This window comes from Aulonocara stuartgranti (genome assembly GCF_965226115.1).
Source record: "Aulonocara stuartgranti genome assembly, chromosome: 8".
Lineage (NCBI taxonomy): Eukaryota > Metazoa > Chordata > Actinopteri > Cichliformes > Cichlidae > Aulonocara > Aulonocara stuartgranti.
The window spans coordinates 24,843,280-24,859,476 of NC_138959.1; the positions used below are offsets into that span (position 1 = coordinate 24,843,280).

The following is a 16,197-nucleotide window of genomic DNA, read 5'->3' on the forward strand; positions in this document are numbered from 1 at the left end:
ACATCCATTTCCTTCCCATCTTGTTTATGCTCTCTGTTTCACCCTGTGTGTGTGTGTGTGTGTGTTTTTCCACTTGTTCATTATTCAAGCTCCTCTCATGACACAACTCAGGTATGCTTGCTAAACTTAATCCTCCTGAGGAGTGTTTCAGAAAAAGCTTATTTTCCTCTCTTTAGCTGTTGGTCTATAAGAGAAATCAGTCGTCAGAACTCATCGCTGCTTAAAACAAAGAAAGCTGGGTAAAAATGCTGCTTTTATGTAAGCATGCATCACTTAAAATTGTAATCTGCTTTTGGTGCATGCAAATGTGTGAACATTAACAACATAGTTTTTAAATCTTAGAAATATGGTGTCTGACCAGATACTTACTGGAAGCCAAGGTAATGACGTCCAGAGTAACACTGAGTAATCTTGACCAGGATTTGTCCTCCAATGCAGATATTAACCAAGTATGCTGCTTTCCAGCATTTGTAGAATATCTTTAAAATTAGAAACATCCTGTCTCAGAGTGATGCTGAAAAACTAGTTCATGCATTTATTACTTCTAGACTACTGTAATTCGTTATTATCAGGATGTCCTAAAAACTCCCAGAAGAGCCTTCAGTTGATCCAAAATGCTGCAGCCAGAGTATTGACAGGGACTAGAAAGAGAGAGCAGATTTATCCCATGTTGGCTTCTCTTCATAGGCTCCCTCTTAAATCCAGAATCAAATGTCAAATCATTTTCCTCATATACAAGGTCTTGAATATTCAGGCCTTATAGTATCGTGTCAGCACAGTAGAGCACTTCGCTCACAGAATGCTGGTCTACTTCTGGTTCCTAGAGTATTTAATAGTAGAATGGGAGGCAGAGCCTTCAGCTTTCAGGTCCCTCTTCTGTGGAACCAAGTATGATAAAGTATATAGTTATGGCTGGATCAAGTGACCCTGAACCATCGCTTAAGTAGATTAGTGTTAGATTAGACCTAAGCTGTTGGGGGGCTTCCCATGATGCACTGGGTGTTTCTTCTTTTTCCACTCCCTGTGCATTTATACACCACTCTGCATTTAATGATTAGTTATTATTAATCTCTCTCTGTCTTCTACAATTTGTCTTTTGTCCTGTTTTCCTCCCCTCACCCCCAACTGGTTGCAGCAGATGCCTGCCCCTCTCTGAGCCTAGTTCTTCTTGTTAAAAGGGAGTTTTTCCTTCCAACTGTCGCCAAGTGATTGCTCATAAGAGATTTTCTGATTGTTGGGGCATTCACCTTAACCTCCTAGGATCTGGCGTCCACATATGTGGACATCACATTTTGGGTTATTTAGACCAAAATACTCAATTTTGCTCTGCAGGGGCCTGATATCCACTTACGAGGACATTATACTCAAGTTCAAGTTCAAGTTCAAGTTCAACTTTATTGTCACTTCAACCATATACAGTTTAAAAATACACAGTGAGGCGAAACAACGTTCCTCCAGGAACCAAGGTGCTACAAGACAAGTTAGTGCAAAAAATAATAATAATATATAATATATCTAGTAATAATATTGTGCAAAAGAGCATATACTGCTTCTGCTTCTGCTTCTTAGAAACAAAAATCAGGTAAAAAAAAAAAAAATCTGGTAATTCTTTGTTTTTACATTCATCGGGTCCCAATATACCCAAATATCAAAGAGAAATTAAAAATGCATGCTGTGGAAGAGTTTGGGTCTTAGGAGGTTAAATATAAAGTGCCTTGAGGTGACTGCTGTTCTGAATCGGTGCTATATAAATAAAAATTGAATTTGAAGACAGATAGATAGATAGCTGGATAGATAGATGATTTTCATAAAATGAAAATACAAATGTTAAGTGTAAATATGTGAAAAATCTACTTAAAAGCTATCTGATTAAATGCACTTCCACTCATCTGAGCACAATAGAGGCATCTCTGCCTTGGTTACTGTGTCTTGGAAACTCTCCCTACCTGTTCCTCTTGATAGCCTCCAGATGTGCCAAAGCTCTTTCTGTAAGGCACACAGCTGGCCTGTTCTTTGTTAGTAGTTTCAATTGTGGATCTAGATTCATTTTTCCATACAGGGCATGACAGAAGGGAACGACACATCGTGGTCAGAAACTGTAAATCACAGATGCCTCTCTAATTCTAATCCCCAGTCCTTTTTTCATTTTTTTTCTTTTTTTCAAATTTTTCTCATCCTCATTTCACAAGAACAGCTTCAATTTTGGAAACAACAAACAAGATAAGGCGAGAAAGACACAAGTCTGCAGTGTGGAGAGGCTTAAATGATTAAAATTGGACACAAATTCAACATCAAGCCAACCCACTGTTTCTTTGCCCACATCCCTAATGCTCTGAAAAAGTTCAGCTTAATGAAACTACAGCATGTTCGCTGCTCTCCGTACACTGTCCGGCAGTGTTTGCTAGAGCAATCTGCCTCGTTAGGTTATATTAGATTGGAGAGAGGTTTGCTAGAACAGTTACAGCACGACCAGCCCTGGGAATATAAGACTGTTTCTGTGAACTGGTGTCTCTTTAGCCTTTATAGAGGAAACATTTGGAAATCATTTAGCTGTTGTCTTTCACTCACTCTCTTTTGTGTTTGATCTTCACCGTTCTTGGTAGGTTTCAAACTTGTCTGCAACCTCATCTGTTTCCCACTTCTTGGCATTACCTTATGATCGTGGCTTAGCTGAGCAAACACATCGCTAATCAGAATCTGTATTTGCACGGTGTGTGTGAGCCCCGATAGTGTTGGTGTGTAGCGATAACGCTAAGTGAATGATTCCCACCAGTTAACAGACGGGAGTGGGAGACAAAGCAGTGCTCAGGCCAGCTGCCATGGGAATCTGGATAATCCATTCTGCTCACTTTATTAACATCATTATGGGGGAAGCAGAAGGGGGAGGGACAGAGGGATGTAAGGCAGAAGAAACAGCAAGACAGCTGGAGAAACTGTGGGTGGAGAGCCAGACAGAGAGCAATAAATAAAGGTTCTTTAGGGATTGAAAATGAGTTACTGAGGTGATAACAAATGAGTTAACACAGGTCAGAGAGGAGAAGGTTAATATAAGTCGCCAGGATCGTCAAGACAGATATTTTAGGACACTGGAAGTGAAATCCTAGTTAATCTGTGTGTAACTTGTAAGTATACAATACATAACTACTGATCTCTCAAACTGGCCGTAAGCCCTCACCTGAGTTTTTACCCTTCAACTATAGAAAATATAGACATTTTGAAAGAAGCTATGAAATGACAAGAAATGATCGTTGTCTACGCTTCCGACGAGGCCTTGTGATTGGGGGAATCGGGCGTTAATTCTGGAGTCTTGCTGTGAGTGTTTGTATAGCACAAGTGAGTAAGAAAAATGTAACTTAATCACCTCCTGCCAATGAGGGAGCCATATTTCTGTGCTCACTGGCCATTACTGCTAGACTGTGGTTGAACTACCATCACTCAAGTGTGACTGTAACTGCCCGAGTGTGAAGCTGAGCGTTTCTGCAAATGATCCTGCATGCTGAATTATCACCAGACAAATACGAATTTTACAAAACTGACTACTGAGTGAAGAGAAATGGTAAAAGTCGCAGATGTCTAAAACCCGATGTTTGCAGCAATCAGTCTTTAGAGGCTAAAGAAGTCACTTGGACAAGTCACAAAACGTTTCTCCCACTGTAAACGCTACATCCAGATGAACTGAATCAGCTTTTTGGGATCACATCATGTTGAACAAGCCAGTTTGAGATGATTTAAACTTTGTGACATGCTGCATTAGCCTCGTGGAAGCAGACATCAGAATATGGGTACACTGTGGTCATAAAGGGATGGACAGCAACAATACTCAAGCAGACTGTGGTGCTTAAATACGTAGTTGGAACCTAAAGGGTGACAAGAAAATATTCCCCACACATTTTCATCACCATTATTAACATACATTGTTGACGGGAGTCAGGATGAATCCATGCTTTCATGTTATTTATGCCAAATTCTGACCCTCCCATCTGAATGTTGCAGCAGACATCGAGACGCATCTTGTTGTCTAATACAGTGAGGTTGTGCAAATCTTTCTTAGCTGACCTACGAGGGACATCTGGTGTGCTCTTCTGCTGCAGTTTCCTGTTGTGTGTTCAGAGTTGCTTTAACTCCATCCCTTGGTTCTGACAAATGATTATTTAAGTTATTGTTATCTTCATATCAGCTCAAAGCAGTCTGGCTTTTCTCCATCAACAAGACATTTTCACCAAGAGCACTGCTGCTCCCTGGATACTTCAGACCGTTCTCTGTAAACCGTATAGATGACAGTGTGGGAAAAAAATCCCAGTATATCCACAGTTTTTGGACCAACAACCATGCCACGTTCAAAGTCACGTAAATCACCTTTCTAGTGCTCGATTTGAATTTCAGCAAATTGATTTGACCATGTCTGCATTCTTAAATGCAGCGAGTTGCTGCCATGTGATTGGATGATTAGATGTTTGCATTAATAAGGAGTTAAAAAGTGTACTTCTGCGAGTTTATTTAATTATGTCTAGTACAAATGTGTATTGTGGTCAAAGGTCATGGTTACCATTACTTTACAACACATGTGAGGTCAATACCCAGGAAAGTGTTATTTAGTGATCACAAATTTCGCATAAATGTACGACAGGATTAAATAAAGTGATGGTATTTTAAATTTATAGGGTCAAAGTTCAAGTCTGGCTAGCTGACTGGTCTACTATGAAAATGAACTTCTTGCCATAGATTTACTTGCACTGAAGAACTGCGAGCATTGCTGTTGGCCTTTTGCACAACAAAGTGGTCGCAAAGCAAAAAAACACAGAGCTCATTGTCTTGGACAAAACTTCTTCATCATATGATCACGAGTCTTTTTTCCTTTTTCATTCCTTTCTTCTACTTTTTTTTCACCCCTGGCACCCAGCTTCATTTTAAAGGTCTTTCGCCTAATCGCTGAGATCTACAAAGTCATTTCTCCGTGTTTGGATATTCCTGATTCCATTTATCTGGTTAACCTCTGTTTATTGTCAGTCATGTCAAACGTGTTGCCTCTTTTGGAAAATGAGGCTCAGAAAAAGTGAGCGGGAACAGCGTGTTGAGAGGAGCCCGAGGACAGCCAGGGAAATTTCCAAATAAAAGCAGGCCATGCACAAGTATTAGAATTAGGAGTGTCACACAAACAACTTTCTCATTGTGGAAAAAGTAATGAGCTCAGTTCTGATTCCGCTCACATCAAGAGCCGCTTTCTTCGGGTCGTGCGGGTTTTGAGGTTAGTGTTCGTTGTGATGACTTTTATGAGTGTGGTGACATGGCACAGTGGAGACAGAGCACACACACGCGCAGACGTTATACATGCATACACTAACATTTTACATTTGCACTAAAAAACACAGTAAAAAGTCGAAGGCACACCTACACACACCCTCACACACACACACACACCTCCAGCCAGACTCTTGGATAAGCCTCATTTAGCCTGCTGTGTAACTGTCTCTGTGTAACGAATGGCTTATGTCCTGCAGTCACGAGTCCAGCCAGACCAACAGCATTACAAGTCCTTCTACACTGACCAGACCCACATACACACACACACACATACACACTGTCAACACTACCCAGATATCCTGCCTCCAGCTCCATTTATCACCTCCAAATCCACATTGTGCTCCATATCAGGGGCCACCTCCAGTCCCTCTAGTCCCAGGTCCCTGCACTTTTTTTCGTGCTGCGTTGGTGCCACACCTCTCCTACCCTCACGGGTGGAACCCTCCCCCTGTTTAAGATGCGCCATCACGTTTCCAGCTACCGCCACCACTTTCTCATTCTGTCCACAGCTACCGGCAGCGGGAAATTATGACAAATGGCCTGCTTTTTATGGCTGTTTTTTCTTCCTATTTCTCAGTTTATTCTTCGTTGTTGAGCAAAAAAAATAGACTGAAAAGATTAAAACTTTCCATTTTTTGGATGAAGGCTCAACACAGCACTGTGTTTTGTGGTGTGACCTTTTAAATGAGGTGTGCGTCTGTATGAGTGTGTACAAAGCTGTAGTTGAGCTGACTATGAATGGGGAATATGAGGCTCTGCTTGTGTAGCCTCTGCGGACGCCTATGGGTGCATGCCGAGGATGAACAGAAGGAAGATTGTAAGTGTTTCTGTCTCCTGGTTACAGTGACTAGAGATGCAGTTCCTTCTGTTTTCTCTTGAAGGCTAAATGCGCTGGCCATATGGCAGGTGACATCAGTGAAGGGTGGAACGGTGTCCCAGTGGCTGTGCTGTTGCCTCAAAACAGGGTGTCTCTCAGGATGTAGCACTGTGTGGTGTTCAGTTTCCTCCCAAGCTTCACACGATTAGATGAATTTCACAAGAAATTTGTGCGTCTTTGCATTTGTGCTGTAGTCCGGGTTGCTGTCACCTGGTGCATGTGGGCATCTGCATCTGAATAGGGCAAGAAAGCGCTACATAAAGCATGAGTGAGCCAAAATATCTGATTAGACTCAAATGTGGCCGAGCAAGTGGCCCAGTAACACACTCTCGCACAAACCAGGAAATATTCATGACATTACAATGAAAACAGCACTTTATGACATTTAACATTTAACTACAACTGTTGATATTGCTTTGTAAATTAGTGTGTAAAATGTATTTATTTAGCACTTTTCACAGATAAAAATCACAAAGTTCTTCACAATAAAGCAAACCTTGTTCAAACCTTGCCCTTGCTAAGGTTGAAGTCAAGAAACATGCTAACATGTTAACGTGTGCAGTGGTCCCTTGTTTATCGCGAGAGTTACATTCTAAAAATAACCCGCGATAAGTGAAATCCGCGAAGTAGCCAACTTTATTTTTTACAATTATTATAGATGTTTTAAGGCTGTAAAACCCCTCACTACACACTTTATACACTTTTCTCAGACAGGCATGAACATTATCACACTTTTCTCTCTTGTTTAAACGCTCCCAAAGTTCAAACCATCGTAGAAATAAGACCAGTATTATAGAAAGAAACCAAAGGCACCTGCAGGTGACGATGTTTCATCGACATTGTTGTGTTTGTTGGGGAGAAAACTTATAAACACACAGTACAGCACTTCAGAGTCACACTGCTAGCGATCGAAGATTTATGTAAATTTGACAAGCCAAACGCATTCTGTACTGTACAGTAGACACGGCACGAGATTGATTGACAGTGGTCTACAGCCAATCAGGACGCAAATTACAATGTGCTGTTAAAAAAAAAAGGCATGCAAAATTGCACAAAAAAATCCACGAAACAGCAAGGCCGTGAAAGGTGAGGGACCACTGTAATCATTAAAAAACCTGTAAGGTATGGATAATGTAAACCCACAGTACAACCCACAAGTCCTTCAAATTAATGACAAATCTACCACACATACATGATGATGACTTGATGAGTATGAGAACAGAAAAAACAAAAGTGTTTCCTGATCTGACGCAGCACTAGTTAGGAGGCACAAAACGTAGTCCCATTACTGGTTTATGCCCTCACACAGGAAACAATGAGTGAATAGTCATACTGATAAATTCAGATTATTCCGGTCACCTGGTGCTTCAAAGGAAAGTAGGTTTGATTTTTTTTTAGTCTACATTGTCGGAAATAGCACTTTCTTATTTGGTATTTAAAGAACTGTGATCTACATGAAGTTAATGTTTGTGTTAGTTTTACACTTTAACCACAGCGGTGCAACACACAGGTTCAAATGTCTTTACACACCGGGGGCACAGCAAACAGGCCATCAGAGACAGCTCTCAGATTTAACCAGTCTTCTTATCATCTATGTGAAAACAACAGTCCATATTGATCGCTGCCTACCATGCTGGCAAATATTGACCCATTGTGACTTCCCACCAGATTAGAGGCAGACAACAGTGCCTATCCAGTGGGAAAGCACGAGTATTTGCAGACTGCAAATCCCCGCAGTTCCAATGAAAACAGCAACCGCATGTAAACAGCAGAGAGTCCTTGACTTATTGGGTTTCACACCTCTAATATTTTGGCATGAGCACTTCCCTGGTGCTGTCACATGTTGTTGGGCTGCAGAGGTGTTGATGATACCTTAAATGTGCGACTTTAAAGTATACAACCTTGTTGTGTCTTAATTTCTGTGGAGTGTTTGCTGTTCCCTGCCCAGGTATTACATGTCAACCTGTGGCAGCTGAACACACTTTCTTTTCCAGTGTCTGACTTGCAGTCCTTTCTTGTCTGTTCAGTCGTGATGACTAATCCATCACTGTTAACAGCCTTGCACATGCTGAGGTGGAATATACTTGTAGCGTATATTAAATTCTTCAGTGCCAGGTTTCTCAAAGTACAGCGTTTGTGCCAAAAGCTGTCTTTGTTAACTTGGACCTCGAGGCCAGAAGAAAACTTTTATATCTGTACAGGATGCTCTCGATTATGAAACACTGGGATTCATTACTAACTTTGAAATCTTTTCTATGGTGGCCCTGAGAGGTCAAAATGCACTGCAACTTATGGAAAAACCGGCAAATATAAGATTTCTGCGAAACTGCGCAAAACACAATGTTCACGATGTTCAATTAAAAACAACTGAAATAGAAAAAAATCCAAAAGAAAAACATGAACATCTGCGGAAATAGTCAACAGCATTATATGAATCATGTGACTAAAACACAGATTACTTTGCATCTTTTTCCTCCCTCACACCACCAAGGAATCATACACTGTTTTTAAGTGTGTCCGTGAGATCCTGTGCATGTTTTGGTTTCTTCCACAGTCGTTCCGTCACATTATTCTCTCCATAAAAACACTTCCCTAGAGTTTTCTGAGATGATATTTTATTCAGCTAATGTTTTTTTTTTGTTGTTGTTGTGTTTTATTCAACCTCTAGAGGTTGAATTTTGCATAATCACAATAAAGGGCTATTCTATTCCGCTCCATTTTTTACTATACCATAATGTTTAGTCAGCTTATTTTGTGTTTTTTATCTTTTTGTGTTGTGTTTAGCTCAAGTTATAGTATTTTTTTCTCTTCTTCTATTGTGTTTTATTTCTTCCTTTGCATTTTATGTTTTTATTGATAAGTGAATTTTTCATGTGCAGTCTCAGTTGCATGAAACACATCACAGTTTGGGATTGTGTGGGGAGGGGCATCCACTGTAAAAATCACCAGCTGTGGTGACCCTTTGTGAATAGGAAAGCAGCTGAAAGTAGCTGGCTCAGTCTCGCTCTGTCACGTTTTTTCCCTGAATTAACCCTCACATTAAAGAGTTGAACACGAAACTAAAATCTGTTCTCACTGTAGTCTATTATTGTAATATTTCAGTTTATAGTCAGCAGCCATCTGGTAGGAATTCTGGCCCTTAACAATATTTTATACAGACTGTGAGTGCGACATGGAAACAATGGACTACCATACATTTAAAATTTCCACAGTTTATGATTAGACTAGAATTTATGATTTATGATTTAGACTAGAATATACATAAACCCATATGCTGGGTTTATATCTTCTTTCTAATTCAATTGTTCATATTCTAGCCATCAAAGCACACTAAACTCACGAACACTTCGCAAATGCAGCTAGGCTCAAGAAATGTAATGTCCAAAATGTCCTTGGATTGTCCAAAGATGGAATAGCACCGTACAGAAAAGTTGATAACACAGTTGACAATCCATTCTTTCCAGTTTAGAACCATGACCTATCCTTTCCGTGCTACTAGGAGGAGGTGGATCAATCTAAATATTGATAGTACTGAAACTAGCATTGGTATTGGTATCAGACACATGCCAGCATACTTTAGTTTCAGTCCTCAATGTTCAATACATTCCTAGTGTAGACATGTCTGTGCAAACACCACTCCTCTCAAATCTCGCATGGACACTTTGCTCCTCCTCCTCCCTTGTTCTGTACTACTGCTGTGCCGTCACATGACTCAGTAGTCCTGAGCAGACAAGTAGGCTACAGTGAGTGAGCGTAAAGCAACACAGCTGTAAATGAAACACTGCAAACTGTGTAGGAAGGCTATTTGCATGGATACTGCTGCAAACTGCCCATTTGAAAGCATTATATGGCTTCATTACTTTTAGCTAATAGTTTACCAGCTGCAGAACTGTCCTGTCTTGGACCACAAACATCCGAAACTAGTCTGTTATATTGCCAGTCAGGATACTTAAAAAAGTTTAACTTTTAGCTTCACTAAGAGATAAAAACTTTCTTAAGATTTCACTTTCCTGTACAGACATGAAAGGTTCTCCAAGACAGCAACACAGGAACCTAGAGCAGTTCCTCCTCGCTCTCTATGCACACAACAGCAAGATTTTGTGCATCTCCCGATATGAACTCTCATCATTTTTTTCTTGCTTTTTTTTTTTTTTGGTGTAATCATCTGATGATTGCGGTGTCATCCTCAAACTTCAAGCTCTCTCCATGTCTGGGAATTAAGTCATGGGTGCACAATGTGAACCGATGAGATCTTTGCGGTTCAATATTGAATCAGTGTCCTGTTTGAAATGGGCTCGTTTATGCTCCAACCATGCTTGCGCTAAGTGTTTTCAGCCTTTTGGCCACCCTCTAAGACAAACCACACAAAAAAGCGAGAGGATGAGGGATGAAATATTCCAAGACATTTTGGTTTTAGTTACCAAATTTTTTTAATCTTTTATTTCAATATATTCTGAAAGTGTGTTATCTTTGTTGGCAGCAAAGAGATGAAATGTATATATACAGTGTATAAAATCAATCATACTAAAAACAGGTCCACCCTGTGATAAGCTGCAATGCTTTGGCAAGCCAAAAGTTAATGTTTATCCCCCGGAGAGTAGATGTGGTTCACGGTCATTGATGGAAGGTACATTTAGCCCCCTTCCCCTTTTCCTCCAGTGTCTTCAAGGCACTCAGTGAAGATAGGAAAATTTACTTCAGTCTTTGTGTGTTCATGAATCAGTGACTCGATCCAATGTTTTAAAAAAGTCTCTAATTAAAAAGTTTAATAGATGATTAAACCACATCATCCAGTCCGTGTGTTTCTCGTTTCACATTCATTCCTGCATGGTAATCAGTTGAGTACATTCTGTTCATACAACCACACTCATACTTAGCACTTACACACAAAATCTCTCTTTTTTTCTCCCTCTTCTTTATCCCTTTTGGTTTTTCTTCAGCTCCTTTGATTTTATTTATTCACTGTATCCTTAATGTTGTTTTTCTTTCCTCCTGCACCTCAACCCACATCCTTCAACCCTTCCACTGACAGCACATGCACAGGATTATCAGATGCTTGTGTTGTTGTGTCATATTGTCCAGTGACCTGCCTCTGCCCAGGGTCAGCCAGGGGTCTCGGGTTACTCAGTTCCGAGGTGTCCACCTACAATTAAAACCATTAATACCTGTCCTGTTTGGCATGCTTGCACTGCACTCTCAATACTGATCCAGTAATGCAAGGTTAAAGCAATTTTAGTAGAACTAAGTGTTTTAATGTTTACGCCTTTTCTGCCTATAAATGCACAGTGGCCATGGCCGCTGTCACGTGATTAATCTACACCAACATTTACTTGGTAACTGCACAAACTGGAATAGTTCCTACTGAATACATTTAGGTAGTCATCAGTGTCATCTACACTCTTAACCCCACTGGTTTCCTGCCAGTAAGTCATCTAGTAAGGACCCCAGTACATTACCTTGATTGCATATCACCATAACCTCAAACTTAACCATTTATTCATGTGTCAGTGCAACAATTGGAGATTATGTATTGGAATTTCGGGAGCGGGACCACGCCTCCAAACATGCTCCTTCCGGTTCTCATCTATATAGGTTCCCCCAGTTCTGAAAGCTGCTCATTCTTGTTTACGTGCCCCCACCCTCCCTCTCCTTTTCAATTCTTTAACTTCTTCACTTCTGTTTAGTACATGAGGATCTGCTAGGCCCGGGAGCTGTCGCCAGTCCCCTTTGAGGGGTTCCCCAAACCGCAGCTCAATTCATGTCCAAGGATTCACCTTTACCTACTAAAACACTGTCAAACCTAAAATGAGGACGTGGGCCCAGCTAGTGAAATGAAAATTAAAGTTCCATTTCACCCATTGTGTGACACGGGCACTTAGGGTTTGGCTTTACCTTGAAATCTTTCGTAACAACTGTTGATTTATTTATGGAGGTGTGTACACAGTAAGACACATAGGACTGACAGATGAAGGATTCTTTGCAGCTCTCCTCGCAACAAACTTGGGAATAACTCGTGTCCTGTTAAATGATCAGGGTGGACGACTGTATCGTGTAGTGGGATCAGTTAAAAAAGTTGGCAACATGCAACTTACTTGTAGCATGGCATCTATGGATTTGCTAATTTGTAATCTCAGTTTATAGGGTGGTTTGGATTTACACATTGGTTCTTTGTGCATTAATGCAAGTAAGTAAGTATACCCTGTGATTCAATAGATTTAGAACCACAATTAGCATCAATATCTTAAAGTAATAGCTTCCCGTATGACTTCATCAGTCTCTCCCATTGTTGTAGAGGAATTTTGGCTCTTCTTTACAGTGTTGCTCAATTCAATGAGATTTCACTTGTGCTCTTTTGAGGTCCTGTCACAGCATTTTCAGGTGGGTTGGGGTCTAGACTGACTCACTTTGATTCTTTTCTTTTTGGGCCATTTGTTTGCAGATTTGCTGTTGTGCTTGGGATCACTTTCTTGTTGCATGACTCAGTTTTATCAATGGGACAAATGGTCTCACATTTGAGAGAAAAATTTGGAATACTAAGGAGTGCATGGTTGATTCCATAACTGTAAGGTACCCTGGTCCACTGGCTGCAAAACAAGTCCGAATCATCACCCCTCCACCACTGTACTTCACATTTGACATGAGGTATTTGATATGCTGTGTTTTTGGTGGTGCTGTGGACATCCACACTTTGGTCTTATCTCTCCATTGAACATTAGATGTGTTGTCATGTTCTTTAAGAGAAGAGGCTTTCTCCTATCACTGCAGCCAAGTAAGCTGTACTTGTTAATATTAACTGAGGCCTACAGAGTCTGACATCTAGTGTTTAGGTTATCTGATCTCAAAGTACATTTTAAGGAGATGTCCACTCCTTGAAACACAGACGCCTTCATTTCTGCTTTTATAGAGGTGCCCACATTTGCAGATGATAAATTAATGAAGTGAATTTGATGATTTTAATTTGAATATAGACTCAATTTCAAAAGTTTATTGCAGATTGTGTAGAATGTGAGAACAGATTAAGCATTAAAATGTTACATTGAGATTTATCACACTTTTCTCTTTCCACCTTTTCATTTTACCTTCAGCTGATAAATGTTACATGATGAAACTGGTCAATGCATTATTTTTTATACATCTCCAAATCTGTAGTGGCTGCTGATAATTATTCCAAAGCTCTACCCGTGTACCTGTGCGTTATGTCTGGCATGACGCATGAGAAAGTACTTTGCATCTCCTTCTGCATGTTGTAGGTCTGTGCTGGTAACAAAGGTTTAGCAGAGAAATCAAAGCAAAATATACACACACACCTCATGCCAGGCAGAACACTCATACATGTGTCAAGGGATATCAAGGGAGTGCCTCTGTTTGTAATAAAGGAAAAACAACGTCTTCTCTGTAATTACCTTCAAATTACAACGGCTAACCATTGGAACGAAAGCTGGAAAAAAACCAACACGCACCTTCGCAAGCACAGTCCTGAAACTGTGCCGATGGAGCCGTCTTTCTGCCGTGGTAACCTGATCTGGAGTAGCTCATTAAAAACAGGAGATAAAGATCAGGAGGATTATTAAGAAGAGCATATTACAACCTATCCCAACCGGTTTTCGGCTGTTTCCAGTATGTCCTTGAAAGCCTGATCATACTATCATTATGTCCTGGGCCAGTTGAATTCAGCCATGCGTTTCTGCTAACTCAGTCGGGTAAACAGACAGCTACAACTGCTAATATTGCAACATGGGGCCCATTGTTTGTTTTTAATCTTGGTTCTCCTGCCATCACACTGTTTGTCTTTCTTGTCTAATTTCATGCATCTCCGTGGTGATTTTTATGCCTCTTGCTATTGTTTTATTACCAAATGTCAGTATTTTTGAAGTTCTGCCAAACCCCGATATTTGGCTTGCAGCTCTTGATTACTAAACATTCAGCAAGCAAGGTGGTACCAAACTAATGGATAATGGAGATTATCATATCCAGAAACAAACCTTTATATGCAAATTTTACATAAGAAAGTATTGTTATGTATCCAGATAAGAAATTAAACCAAAGGAAGAGGTTGACTTGCTGTACTTGCTGTACTTTCATGCAGTAGTCTTCAATGCAATAGTCTTCAACCTGAAGAGGAGGATATCAGGACATGCAATAAATTTTGTGTGTGTAAAGAAAAGCTAAATAGTAAATGGACAATCAGGACGATCGAAACATAAACTCTAAACATCTAAACATATGATTCAGAAAGGCATCAAGTAACTTACAGCTGGTGGAGTCGACAGATGGATCCAGGACACGTGACTTCCTCATCAACGTGAAGACCTGGAATAAAGACAGACTACACAAACACACAAGCATTGTGAAGGAAGATCATGTTTCAGATGTGAGACATTGGAGCAAGTGTAAATATGTGATTAATGTTGCTTATTGTGTGTGTGTGTGTCACTGTATCTTGTCTAACTGTGTCTGTGCATGGATGCAAAAGAGGAAGTGTGTGTTAGGAGAAACATTAACGGTACCTGAGCCTAGAGGTAACCTAAAGGTCAACCAGCTGTGAGAAACAGTGATGAGAGCTGGTTGGCAGAGCTGAAATGTCAGGCTTGTGTTTATTATTAAAGTTATTTACTGTAGGCTTGCTGAAATGCTGCTGCATGCTTCCTTTAATTCCATGAGGAAATGTTTGGAAATTGGGAAGATCTCTTCTAATTTAAATCACACTACAATCTGGTGCTGAATGGTGAATCCAATATGAATTGCCAATGACTGCAGTTCAATAAATGACCACTTGAGGTTGGCGGCAGAAGTGAGTCAATTCCAGTAGACTCCTATGTAGTGTTAATTTTCACAGCAAATTATGATTTAGTTTGAGTTTTTTGACTGAAACACCATTTGGATTAAGTCATAGTTTCTGTAAATATCATAATATTATAGTAGACTAAATCTAAAGTTAATTCAGTTGCCTGAAATATAAAATGTAAAGGTTTTTTTGTTTTTGTTTTGTTTTTACTGGTGAGCGTAGCTTCACATGGTTTACAAAGACTCTTATTTACCTCGACATCAAATGAGAAACATGTCAGTATGTCGGCTCTTCTCTTCCACCCAAGCATTAAAATTTTGTCTTAATTTCATGAGAAAGACAGAGCATGGGAGCTACTTTTACTGTCCATTTTTACCTTGTGTCTCCATAATCTTTTTAAATATCTAATTATTAGTAATTAATAAGTGTGTCATATGATACGTTTTTACTCTCATGGATTAGTTTTTATTTAGTTTTCTTCTTTTTTTGTCACGTTAAAAGTCCAACTTCACCCATGAAAATAATGTGCTTTCAGTCCGGTACAAAAAACATTTTGGGTCTCTAAGGTTCTATGTAGATATCTTCTTGAAAACAATGCTAGGTGAATCTTCATTTTTCTTTTGTCATACCTGACCTGTTTGAATGCCATTAAGGTGTGGGAATTAGTCTGTTTGAGTGATGCATGTGCCAGTGAAGCCTGCTGTAGTGAATTCTGTCATGTCTTCATGTCTTTTGTCCTGTCTTCCTTCTCTCACCCCAACTGGTTGCAGCAGATGGCCCCGCCCCTCCCTGAGCCTGGTTCTGCCAGAGGTTTCTTCATGTTAAAAGGGAGTTTTTCCTTTCCACTGTCGCCAAAGAACTTGCTTATCTTCATCTCTGCTAATTCAGACTCGATAGCTTAACCATATCATTGCTGTTACTGCCTTTTAGAGTATTATTAATATGGGTATCTGTGTACTCCAACCATACATTTTACTTAAGTAGCTTGCTAACTGAGCTTGCTAGCATTAGCTGACAAAACTCCAAACTGTTATTTATTTATGATCACTTTTGGCCAAAAAAGACAAACAAATAAAACTTTGAAATTTAGTGTCCACCAAAGATGGTCACGTCCACCTTTTAAGTACTGTCTATGAGTTTTGACAGAAGTGGCTGGAGTCATTAGCTGTCTTGTTTGCATTACTTTAGCTAGTAACTAAATTATCCTAAATTTTGGTGCATGAAATTCTAATAT

At 39.9% G+C, this 16,197-nt stretch overlaps 1 long non-coding RNA gene across 1 annotated transcript in view; it reads left to right on the forward strand.

The window, feature by feature from the left end:
• Positions 1-15,750, forward strand: part of LOC309712692 — a 45,395-nt gene extending 29,645 nt beyond the window's left edge. The window contains exon 3 of the long non-coding RNA XR_014278358.1: positions 15,734-15,750. This is a non-coding gene — a long non-coding RNA (uncharacterized lncRNA). The remainder of the gene's footprint in view (positions 1-15,733) is intronic.
• The last annotated feature ends 447 nt before the right edge of the window (positions 15,751-16,197 follow it).